Source organism: Myotis myotis, unplaced genomic scaffold (genome assembly GCF_014108235.1).
Source record: "Myotis myotis isolate mMyoMyo1 unplaced genomic scaffold, mMyoMyo1.p scaffold_m19_p_17, whole genome shotgun sequence".
NCBI lineage: Eukaryota > Metazoa > Chordata > Mammalia > Chiroptera > Vespertilionidae > Myotis > Myotis myotis.
In genome coordinates, this window is record NW_023416321.1 from 42,669,806 (window position 1) to 42,682,226 (window position 12,421).

A 12,421-nucleotide genomic window follows, 5' to 3' on the forward strand; every position below is an offset into this window, starting at 1 on the left:
GAATAAGGGCTGCCTGCTCCCACCCTTACCAAGCCCAGGTATGGAGGTTACTCAGAGAGGTGTGGGGACATTAATGAGACACCTACTGTGTGCTGGCCCCTATACAGAGCACTTCAAAAAGATACAAAAGAAAAGGAAGATGCAGCCTTTATGCTTAATAGTTTATATTATAAATGATGAATCAATTGTTTTTCAGATTTAGGCAATTGAAGTTCAATGCAACACATTGAGTGCCTGTTGTAGGAAGGCCAGGCCACCGGGGAAAGGCTGCTGACCCCTTCCTGCAGGGCAGATAAATGTCACCTGTGGGGCAGGTGTTCTCAGGCCCCGTGGAGCCAAGGGACAGTGCAAAGGGCCCTGGCTACCTCTCAGGCGGCGAGGGATGCCGGGCAGACGGAGGGTGGAGCTGGTGCTGCCAGTGCCTTCTTAAACACAGGAGCGCTGCGGGGAGGGCCTTTGTGGGGGAAGAACATGGGTCCGTTTGGATTCGTCCTTCTCGGTCACCAGCTCACGCAGGTCTCTGTGTAACCACACGCATACCCACGCTCAGGAACTGAAGGGCGTATTTCCCCGGGACTGCGTGAGCGCCGTGAAGGAGCAGATGTCACATCACCGAGCCCAGTGCGGGCTCTGAGATGCTGCCGGCCTTCCCCAGCCTCTCCAGCTACCCATCCTCCTTCTCTCCTCAAACTTCCTGTCGAATCAGAGGGTTCAGATGGAAGGTCGTAGAGCGCACTTGCTGCCCGACCTCCTTCTGCATGTGAGCAAGTGGAGGGCAGGACGCTGCCCGCGGCCATAAAACAGAGGATCCGGTGAGGCATGAAACGCAGCCCTCCGGAAGAAACCCTGAAGACGGAAGTGACTACCGAAATGGCCACATGGAAAGCAGTTTAAATATATTTTTATTGATTTCAGAGAAGCAGGGAGAGGGAGGGAGAGAGAGAAACATCAGTGGTTATGGGCATTCAGCAGGATGTTAGCTTCTCAGACACTGCCTGCCGTGAAGGTTCCGTGTGTTAGGCACACGCAGTACCACCGCCTTTCTGATGAGCCTGAGTGGACTATGTTGAACATTTGTTTCATTGAGATGGGGGGGGGGTGGACATATATAATATATTTTTCACAAAAGATTCCATCCAGAGAGAGAAAAATATCAAAGAAGAGAACCTCTTGTTGCTTCAAGGGCAGTCTTCAGGGGCTAACTGGGTCCTCTGATGGTGTGGGATTCCTCCCAGGATCACCGGGTCAGATGGCTTATCCGTGTATTATTAGCCGGCTTTGGGAGACCAGGAGGAGCCCTTGTTGGTCCGGCCATCCCCCAGCCAGAGCTAATCCCCGCAGCCGGGCGGAGAGCTGCATTTATTTTTGGATGAGCTGGAAAGAACACGTATTGTCTCAGGAATGCTCACTGGCTCCGGAGGCAGTAAGTGGGGGGCCGCTGCGCCCCCTCCCCAAGCCCCGCTCTTCCTCCCAAACTGTCCTCCGCACCTGCCACCCCTGCTCCGCGTGGCCACGGGCTCGGGCTGTGCACCGCGTGCTCAGGCCACTGTCCCCGGAGCATGAAGTCAGCTTCCGTCGGGAGCAGGTGCCTCCCGGCCCCAGTGCCTTCCCGGCGTCCCACTGGGAGGGAATTGAGTGTCTGGGAAATGAGGAACTACTCTGAGCCAAGACTGCTGCAATGCCCAGAGCCCCCGGTGAAATGGAAGCAGAGGCCTTCCCGCCCCTTGAATTCAATTCCACAAACGCCCCTTTTCCCCGCTTTCTATTATGAAAAATTTCAATGTACAGGCAAGTGCAAAGCACCCACTCGGATGTGGACCCTCCTGCTAGCTGTCTGGGGGGGTTCAGGGAGGGATGGTCAGGAACTAGGAAGTAAGCCACCTGTTTGTGAAGTCAATCAGAGCAAACTTACTGAAAACGTCCCACTTCAACCTGCAAGCGAGAGGGAGAGCTGGTGCTAAAAGGTGGCCAGTGCGGAGATAACTCCACAGTCAGGGAAGCACGGCAAGGACTAAAGATGAGCGTGGGCAAGGCTTGAGCCACTCGGGCTGGCAAGGAGGAGGGAATCCCTGCCGCAGGGGGGGGGGGGCCCTGCTGCCGTCCTATCCCAGCCGGCAGGGGTTGGATGGCTCATGGGCCTGTGGCTGGGAGCACCGAGCAGCATGATGGGAGCAGGGAAGATTGCTTTGAGCAGGGCAGGAGAAGACGGTTATTTTATTCGGAGGGCAAGGCGGTAAAGAGGCAGACCTGGCCCAGAGCTTTGCCAAGGGGTCGGAGGATAGGAATGAAATCTAATGCAGGAGACTGGACAAGGCCATATAGAAAGAAACAGGTAAACTAGCCCACTGGCTGCATGTGGGTGTGGAAGGTAAAGGTCAAAGATCACCAGGAGGTTGCCAAGGGATGAAATGGAAAACAAATAGCACCCTGATCGTAGAGCTTCTGGAAGAAAGGTGGCCAGTGTGGGGGGAAGAGGTTGATTACGATTTGAGCCATAGCTTGTGAATCGAAGGATAACACTGAATTTTCATAATAAGTTGTGGTTTTCAAGTTGGCTATACCTTAAAATCACCTGAGGAGCTGTTAAGATAAAAACTTTGGCCCTAACCGGTTTGGCTCAGTGGATAGAGTATTGGCCTATGGACTGAAGGGTCCCAGGTTTGATTCGGTGAAGAGCATGTACCTTGGTTGCAGGCACATCCCCAATAGGGAGTGTGCAGGAGGCAGCTGTATTGATGTTTCTGTCTCATCAATGTTTCTAATTCTCTATCCCTCTCCCTCTCCCACTCTGCTAAAAAAAAAAAATCAATAAAATATATTTTTTTAAAAAGAAAGAAAAAAACTTTGCATAACCAATTGGAAGACATGATGTCAGGTGGAAGAAAAGACTCCACAGCCATAAATAAGATGAAAACACTGTAGAATAAAGTTAACAAGATCTGTGCAAAACCTGAAAGTGGTTCCAGAAGACACAAAAAGAGATTTTCTTTGCTATTGATGATTCGACATTATAAAGATGCGAGTTATGCCCAAATTAATATATACATGTAATGCAATTCCTATAAAAATACCAAAAATCTTTTAGAGCTAGATAGTTGATTCTAAATTTCATGCATGAATAATAAAGAAAGCCCTGAAAAAAAAGAAAAGTCACGGGCAAGCAGCCCACCAGATATTAAAACCTACACGATAACATCAATAGTGAAGACTGTGTGCTGGTGCCTGAAGAGACAGACCGACAAACACACACGCACGCACGCACGCACACGCACAAAAACATGATCAAAAGCCCAGAAAACAGCCCAAATACACAGGGAACTTGATTTCTGATGAAGGGAGCATCTCAAGTCCCCGGAGCACAGACAGATTCTTTCATAGCGGTGGAGGGACAGCTGGATGGCCATTTGGACGAGGATAAATTTGGATCCATACCTCATGCCACATACCAGATTAACAACAAGTATCAGATCCAAGTGTAAAGAAATGCAGGCAGTACTAAAAGAAAGCTTGGGTGAATTCCTTTACGGTCTGGGAGTGGAGAAAGCCAACTGTGACTCAAAATGCAGAGCAGTCAAATAAAAACACAGACGAAGTCAACAGCATGACAATTAAAGCAAACCTAATGGCAACAAAAGTGAGCAGAGGATATATTAATAACAAACGGAGAAGATATTTTCAGTTTAATTACAAAGGGATAATCTCCTAGTATAGAAATCTTAAAAATTAAGAAGAAAAACATAGAAACCTGAGCAAACAAAGCAGGCAGCTCACCGATAAAGATAGACAGGTGGCCTTTAAACATAGAAAAATGCTCCCTGTTTTTAGAGAAATGCATATTAAACCACACTTTCTCACCATTTTGAATGGGAAAAATCCAAACACTGAGTAACATGTTCGGTTGGGGGGCTGTGATTAAATTCATACTCCCATACCTTTCTGGTGGGTGAAAACTTGTGCATCTGTTATGGAGGAGAATTTAGAAAAAATTAACAAAAATAAAGAGAGCCCTGGCTGGTTTGGCTAGGTTGGTTGAGCAGTGTTCCATGCACCGAAAGGTTGCTGGTTTGATTCCTAGTCAGGGCACATGCCCAGGTTGTGGGCTCCATACCCAGTAGGGGGCATGCCAATTAATGTTTCTCTCCCTTCTCCATTCATCTCTCTCTAAAATCAATAAAAATATACTTAAAAAAAAAAGCAAATAGCAATTTCCCTTTGACCCAGCAAAACCTCTTCCAGTAATCTGCCCTGAAGATCTATGTCCACAAGTACTAAAACATTGTAAGCACCAGGTTACTGTACTTACAATAAACAGTACAAAATCGCAAGTAGCCCAAGTATGTACTGATGGGAGACTTGCTGAATAAGTTATGCTATATCCACATGATGGAATATGTGGGTCTATGGCTATGCAACAATTAAAAAAAAGAATTAGAAAGGTCTTTATGAACTGAGATGGAATAATTCCCAAGATATATTGCAAGTGAAAAAAGAGAGGTGCAGAACAGTGTATGTAGAATTCTACCTTTTGTGTGAGAAAGGAGACATAAGAATATCTATACATATTTGCTCATTTTTGCAAAAAGAAACAAGGATAAACCAGAAACTAATAAAAATGGTAAAAGTGGTTACCTACAGGGGATGAATGTGAACCATAAACTCTGCCTTCTTACATGATCTTGACTCTGAGCCATGTCAATGACATATATTCAAAGATAAATTTAAATTGAAAAAGAGGGGGGAGAGCAATTCCTAAAACTGAATACAAAGTGAACAAATAAACCTAAAGTACATCAAAATGATAGCATAACCACACTGTCAATTTGGAAAAGTACTGTGTACCTTCTTAGGGAAATGTATTAAAAGCATAAAAGAATTGCAAAGAAACTGGGAACGCCTCTCAAGTGTGTTTATTATTAGTTATAATACTGGATTATAATTTCAAATAATTTATATTTTTTTGGAAAAGGCAAATAACTAAATAAATATGTCCTTCTTATGAGAAACAAATATTTTCACTCTAAAATATAAAATAAGACAAGAAGGTAAAAATCCCTGTAATGTTCATTTGAATTGTGCCTGTTAGTATGAATCAATCTGAGCGTCTGAAAGAATAATGACTGTAGTTGAATATCAACATATTGAATAGAAAATAGTCCATGAGTCTTATGGGTGGGCCAGTGAGGAAGGAAAACTCTTTTCACAGAAGAATGCCACTAATAAAGGTGGGCAGAATGAGAAAAATCATTTCATTAGCCAATATTCCAATACAAATTTTTAGTAATCTTCACCATTATACCTTTGTTATATAATGAAGTTTCATTAACATGGATCCATTTCCATACTTTTGTGACTTGATCTGCTAAATGCTGTGTAAGCACCATCCTTTAAAAATATTCATATGGTTAGTAAGATAATATTATTAAGGCAAGTCCTTTCTCCTTGCTCTTATTTCTACTAATTATTTTTCACATTTATTGTTTCAGGTTCATTTCAGAATCTTTTTTTTTTTTTTTGAGCTCCAAAAAATGCCATTGTAAGTTAAAGAAATATCTTAACAGGAATTTTATTTTCAGCCAATTCATTGCTTAGAGTCTGACCCAGACATTGGATCAGACATGGGATATTTGGGGAGAAGAGGAAAATTACATAAATCAAGATTTTCTTTCTTTCTTTCTTTATAAAAGCATTAAAAAGTCCTCCAAATTTTTAATTTTACTATTAAGTTAAAAAAATAGTTTAATTTTTCTTTTACTCAATTTCAGTCTGGGCCAAGAGATTCCCATGGAATTTTTTACATGCTCAAGTCTTGCATATTATGCAGAAAACTCCTTTTTCTTTCTTTTTCTTTGGTGAAGGCCTGAGGGGAGGGGGAGGGAGGGAGTGGCAGGGGCAAAGTGGAGGGGTTATTGGAGAAAAAAGGAACACCTGTAACACTTTCAACAATAAAGATAAATTTTTAAAAATTAATAAAGGAAGTAACATAAAAATTACAGTTGACATACAATATCACATTAGTTTCAGGTGTATGACATAGTGATTGGACATTTATATAACTTACAAAGTGATCACCCCAATAAGTCTAGTACCCATCTGACACCTTACATACTTATTACAATACTACTGGCCCGGTGCACGGATTCGTGCACGTCGAAAGGAAATTAATTAAAAGGTGGCTGGCAGGGCGGGACTGGGCAAGACAGGCTGGACAGGCCCTGGAGCCAACCTCCCACAGCCCCTCCCCAGCTGGCTGCACCTGGCAGAAACCGGCTCTCCGACATCCCCCGAGGGGTCCGGGATTGCGAGAGGGCACTCTGCAAAGCTGCTGTTGTACAGGGTGTGGAATGCAAATGCAAGTGTGCAGTAAACCAGATTCGGGCCGACAGTGCCCCCGCAACAACATAACCCACGGCCGAAGGTGGAATTGCGCGGCCCCCGCGAGGCATCAGGCCCCCTCCTCTCTGATCCGGCCTCACAGGCTGGCCAACAGCCATCCCCTCGCTGTTTGCTGGAGTTACATCAACTCAGTGCAGACACCTGGGTAGCCTGTGCTGAACAGAGGCTCCCACAGGGAGTGAGTGAGAGATGTTTTTGAGGAGAACTTTGAAAACGGGGCCATCAAATAATTATCGGAAAATGGAATTGTTTACCTGAGAGACACAAATGATGTGTTTCATGGAAGCAAATGAACTAAAGGACTTTCTGGTCGGGGAAGATGAGTTCATTCATTACTGTTTCCCTTGTCGCTTGCCTGTTGGGGAACAAGCAGAGGCTCTGAGGTGCAGAGGACACAGGTCAGTGTGCCGCGAGCGCTTCTCCAACCTGCATGGACTCAGGCCCGGGAGGTGTGGAGTGGAGCCCGTGACTCCCAGGTCCCTAAGCTCCCAGGGGACGTGGTGCTGTGGGTTTGGACCACACCTGGGAAATAAGGCTGGAGAGAGTTCTAGTCTCAGCTCTGCTACAAACCTGTGGGCAAGTCCTCACTCGGACTCCTCCTCTCCTGCACAGTGAAGGCATACGAGATGGTCTCCGCCACGTCTGATGCTGGGATGGCATCACGGAAACCTCAGTGCCCAGCAGGGGCAGGCCTCTTGCGACTGGGAGGCTCTAACACGTGTCTGGAGAGTTTGCTCTGGCCCCTTACCTTTGCATCATCTTGAATGGAAAATGGGTAATGGGCTGCTAACTGTGGCTCTGCCCACGAATACTTCAGAGGGCTCAAGTTTAAGGGCTTTGTCCCTGGCTTACTCCCTAAAAAGGGACTCCACCAGGCACAGGAGCCACCCATCAAATGGTCAAGCAGCTGCACAGCTCGATGGACAGTGCCCAGCTGCTGCTCTTCTGTAACAATAGTAAACTCCCTCCTTTGAGAGGAAGAGAGAGGGAGAAAGAGATAGAAACATCTGGGTCCTGGGCCCCAGAAGGCCTCTGAGCAAACCTCTCTCAAAGCGTGCAGCCTCAGCCCGTCCCCCAGCGTGGGGGTCACCAGAGCTACTCATTTCCTGAGCCTCTGAGTGTAGATGAGAAGGAAGGTACTGAACATGGTGGGCCTTCACCAGACCCACCGACTTCTCTGACTCCCATCACTGACTTCGTTAAAGCTTTCGGAGTTTCGCCTTCTGTGCAGTCAGTGTGTGGGCCTTCTCTCACCTGGGAACCTGGTGGGGACCGTTAGCCCCTGTCCCCCTGGCCAAGCTGGAGCGAGTTGCTGGGTGGTGGCCGAGCCTTCTCCTCACCACACACAGTTTCCTTTCAGGCCTGCCTCTCACGGGAACTCTTCTTCCCTCCTCCACCCCCTGTTTTTGAGTCATAGACTCTATACAACAAAGTGCATAAGTCTAGTTTATACCTCAATTCATTTTTAGATACGTAATTCATCATCCGGATCAAACTAAGCCGTGCACATGCCCAGGGCTCCAAAGGTCTCCTTTTCAATTACTAGCCACCCAATTACTTTACCCTCTTTTGACTATCATCATAGTTTAGTTTTCCCTGTTCTCCCAGCATCTCACTTAGTCCTCAAGTTATCCACTTACAAAAACAAAACACCGAAACAAGGTCTTTCTAATCTGGCCCAACCTGAATGCCACCAGCCGTGCGTGGGAGTGGTAGGGAGGCTGCAGGGCTGTCTCTCTAAACCCCTCTGTCCGCCATGAGCTGGGTGCAAACGTGAACAGAACACACCTCCACAGCGACAGTGCCGTGCCTCCTACAAAGCATAGGGCCCAAAATGAACTTGGGTTTTCACTGACTAGCTATTTGATATGAAGAAAAATGATGGTGTGTAATAATGGGATTGTAGTTATGCTTTTAAAGCTAGAGTTGGTATCTTTTGGAGCAGGGGTCCTCAAACTACGGCCCGCGGGCCACATGCAAATACAAATATTGTATTTGTTCCCGTTTTGTTTTTTTACTTCAAAATAAGATATGTGCAGTGTGCATAGGAATTTGTTCACAGGTTTTTTTTAAACTATAGTCCGGCCCTCCAACGGTCTGAGGGACAGTGAACTGGCCCCTGTTTAAAAAGTTTGAGGACCCCTGTTTTAGAGATACCTACACATGCAGGATCAGGGTGGGTGGGAGTGGATGGAGGTATAGATGAAATGAGATCAGCCACATGCTGGTCATTATTAAAGCTCAGTGATGGGTAGCTCAAGTTCACTCAACTATTCTACTCTGAATAGATTTTTAAATTCCCACAATAAAAAAAAAAAAGAGAATTCAAGTTGTCTCTCAATTAACAATCCAGAGCTGTCTCCTGAAATATTACCCAGGGTAAGTGCTGTTAAGACCGCTAGGAGGGGTGGCGTCAGCACGGTCAGACATCTGTGAATCAAGACCATAATGCCTGTGTCGCCCCAGGCGATGGGTCAGGTCAGGGCCTGCTCTCAGCCCTCCCGGGGCCTCCATGGCACTCAGAGTGCCTGCTGGGAACGCAATGGGCCCTGCCCCTTTGCCCTCATTGCCCACTGTGACTCTCCAAGCTGCTGTCCGGCTGGGCTCCCTGCTGTTCTCGAGCTTCCCACACATACTCCCAGGTTCCCCTGATACTCCCAGGGCTCACCCCCAGCTTTCAGAAGGTCACCTCCTGAAGGAGTGACCAATCACACTGATACCCACCCTCCATAACTGTCCCAACCCCCACCTTCTTCACAGCACTTATTACTCTCTGACCCCACTGAGGGTATTTATGTTTCTAGTCTGTCTACCCTACTCCACACGGCCGGGAGTTGGTTCAGTTCACTCCCGCATCCCCAGCACCCAGGACAGTGCCTGTGCACAGTAGGTGCACAATAAATACTTGATGAATGAACAGACAAGTAGGCTGATGAGTCAAGCTTTTCTCCAGGCTGGTTGTGCTGGGGCTGAGAAGGGGAAACTTGCTCACCATCTGTTCTGGAACCCACCCTGTGAGCCCGTGAGTACAGTAAAGGTGGATACGGATTCAACTAACCATGCCCAGAGCAGCAGACACTAGCCCTAGGAGAACCTGGGCCGCAAAGGACAGCAACAGGTCCCTCCATCAGAGTGGGAGTGACACCCCTCTGTGGAAGCAGCAATCCCCGATGGAAGTGGCCATGGCCTGGTGGAGCAGCAGCACCCCCAGCACTCTGCCCTGAGCATCTGTCAAGAGCTCTGAAGGAAGCTCACTCTCTTCAGTGGACTCACGTGAAAATGAGCCGGCTTCCTGAGGCCTCTGGCCTAGCGGGCCCCTAGAAACACTCCCTCCCCGCAGGCTGCCTGCTCTTCCCAGGAAATCACGCCCTCATGTTCTGTCAAGATCAAAAGCCCAAGTTTCTGGTTTGAACCTTATGTCTTTTCAAGAAACTTTCCTCTACATAGGAGAAGGCAGGTTGGAATAGTTAAGGCAAGATGACCAAACAGTTCCAGGCTTAGATACGTGTATGGGGTGGGGCTGCAGAAAACGCGGAGGCAACCAGAGATCAGCATACAAGGCCGGCTGGAGGGGAACCGTGATGGAGGGACAGTGAAAACACTTAGGCCCAAACCCACCTCCTGACACAGCCTTGGTCAAGCAAGCTCCAAACCACCACCCTCCTCAAATAGAACGGCGACCCTCCCTTACCGAGCATGTGCGCCAGAGCCTTCATGTCAAATAGACCCCTGGCAACAGGCTGTGAGTGTTCTAGGGTGCAGGGAAGACAAGTGAGGCTTCGGGAAGTTACTTAGCCAGGGATTCAGACCAGGCTGGTTCCGGTGCATTGAGTTCCTGAGGGGCAAGAAGCGATGGTGATGGTGGGAGCAGACGGTGTGGGCGCCCTGCACACCACCAGTGCCTGCAGGGAGAGCCCCCATTCTGCCAACAGAGGATCCTGACTGTGTGGTTCCTAGCTCCTTATGGCCATTCTCAGAGAAGGAAGCTTATCCAACAACATACCCCAAACAACACCACTGTTCAATAACGGGTGTGTCTCCGTGGTGGGGATAGGGGACAACTGAAGTTTACTTCGCAAACAAATCTTTTCTCGAGTTAATCTACTACCAAACCTTGGCAAGGGACAAGAGGAACTATTTCGGGTTACTTTCAATATCTACCACTCAGTAATATAAATATACAAAGACATAACAAAAATAAGCCACAAAAACTAGTAATATCTGCGCTAGTCACGGTGATAAAACTTTTAACCTGGTATTCATCACTTGAGCCAAAAACAGCCTAAGTAGATCTAATACTCTGGAAAAACCCACCCACCACTGCATAGCAGTGGGCCGTGGTGGGCAAGAGATTTGAGCTTGATCCACCATGTCTAATTCTTTTTAAAGGAATACATTTGTGAATTTCTGGTACAATAAAATATTTTAAAATGTTGCAGATGGTAAGAAAATGCATCCAAATATTTCCTGGTGGTGATTTTAAAACTTCTTCTGACTTTTCTGTATGTATAGTACAAATTTTCTCTACTGAGGATCTGTTAAAATTATGAAAGAACCAATAAATTTTAAGATACATTTTTTAAAATATATATATTTTTATTGACTTTTTACAGAGAGGAAGGGAGAGGGATAGAGAATCAGAAACATCGATGAAAGAGAAACATCGATCAGCTGCCTCCTGCACACCCCCTACTGGGGATGTGCCTGCAATCAAGGTATATGCCCTTGACTGGAACCAAACCTGGGACCCTTCAGCCCACAGGTTGACGCTCTATCCACTGAGCCAAACCAGTTAGGGCAAGATACATTTTTTAAATGAACAGAAGATAATTATCTCCTAAGTTCTAAGGGTGTTATTAAACAACACATGGCTGAAAAGGTTAATTGCATCTCATTAATAAATGGGAATAACCTCCAATGTCATTAGTGATATAATTCATAACTGAGTAAAAAAAAAAGCTGAAAAGATAAAAAATGCTTGTGTGACTGCTCTTTTAAAGGTAACACACACAATTTAAATAGTGCTATATGCAAAAAATTGTTACTTGGGGGATTATGGGTGATTTGAAACATTTTCTTTAACTAACCTTACATTTAAAACTATATTTTATGTAGATACTTGACAATTTCAAATCACTTTAATGAGTTCATGTTAGCCTCCAACTCACATGTGCGTTTTTACTGGAATCTCCACTCTCATGCCTAAGGTATCAGCTGCCTCAGGGACAGCTGGGCATTAAGTACTTCCGAGCTTTTTGCAGACAGGATTCTTACAATTTTCAAATAAACAGCATTTCCTGTTAATTCCATTGAAGAGTCCAGTGAAAGAACACACTCTAACCCACCCAGGTAAAGGCCTGCAAGTGATGCTTTGCTGAAAGGCAGTCTTGATTTCAATTTCCCAAGATTCACAATTGAAAGGATGCCCCACAAGGACACAACACCCCGTTTTGGATTCATCTATACTAATAAAAGGGTAATATGCTAATTAGACCAGGAGACCTTCCAGATGTCCTTCTGGACAAAGCCATGGTGGCAGGGCCGAGGCAGAGGCAGTTAGGGGCGATCAGGCCAGGAGGGGAGGGCAGTTAGGAGTGATCAGGCTGGCGAAGGGGGGGGGGGCAGTTGAGGTCAAGCAGGCCGGCAGGCGGGGCCAGTTGGGGGTGAACAAGCTGGCAAGGGGGGGGGGGGCAGTTGGGGGCCAGAAGGCTGGCGGGGGGGCAGTTGGGGGTGAGCAGGCCAGCATGCAGAGTGGTTAGGGGCGATCAGGCAGGTGAGCGGTTAGGAGCCAGCAGTCTCGGTTTGCGAGAGAGATGTCCGACTGCCGGTTTAGGCCCGATCCCATAGGGATTGTAAACTGGCAGTTGGACATCCCCCGAGGGGTCCCAGACTGGAGAGGGTACAGGCCGGGGTGAGGGATGCCCCCCCCCCCCCCCGCTGCCCCCTGTGCACGAATTTTGTGCACCAGGCCACTAGTATCACCATAAACACCCCAGAGCAGTGGAACAAGTAGGGACTTGACTAGAAA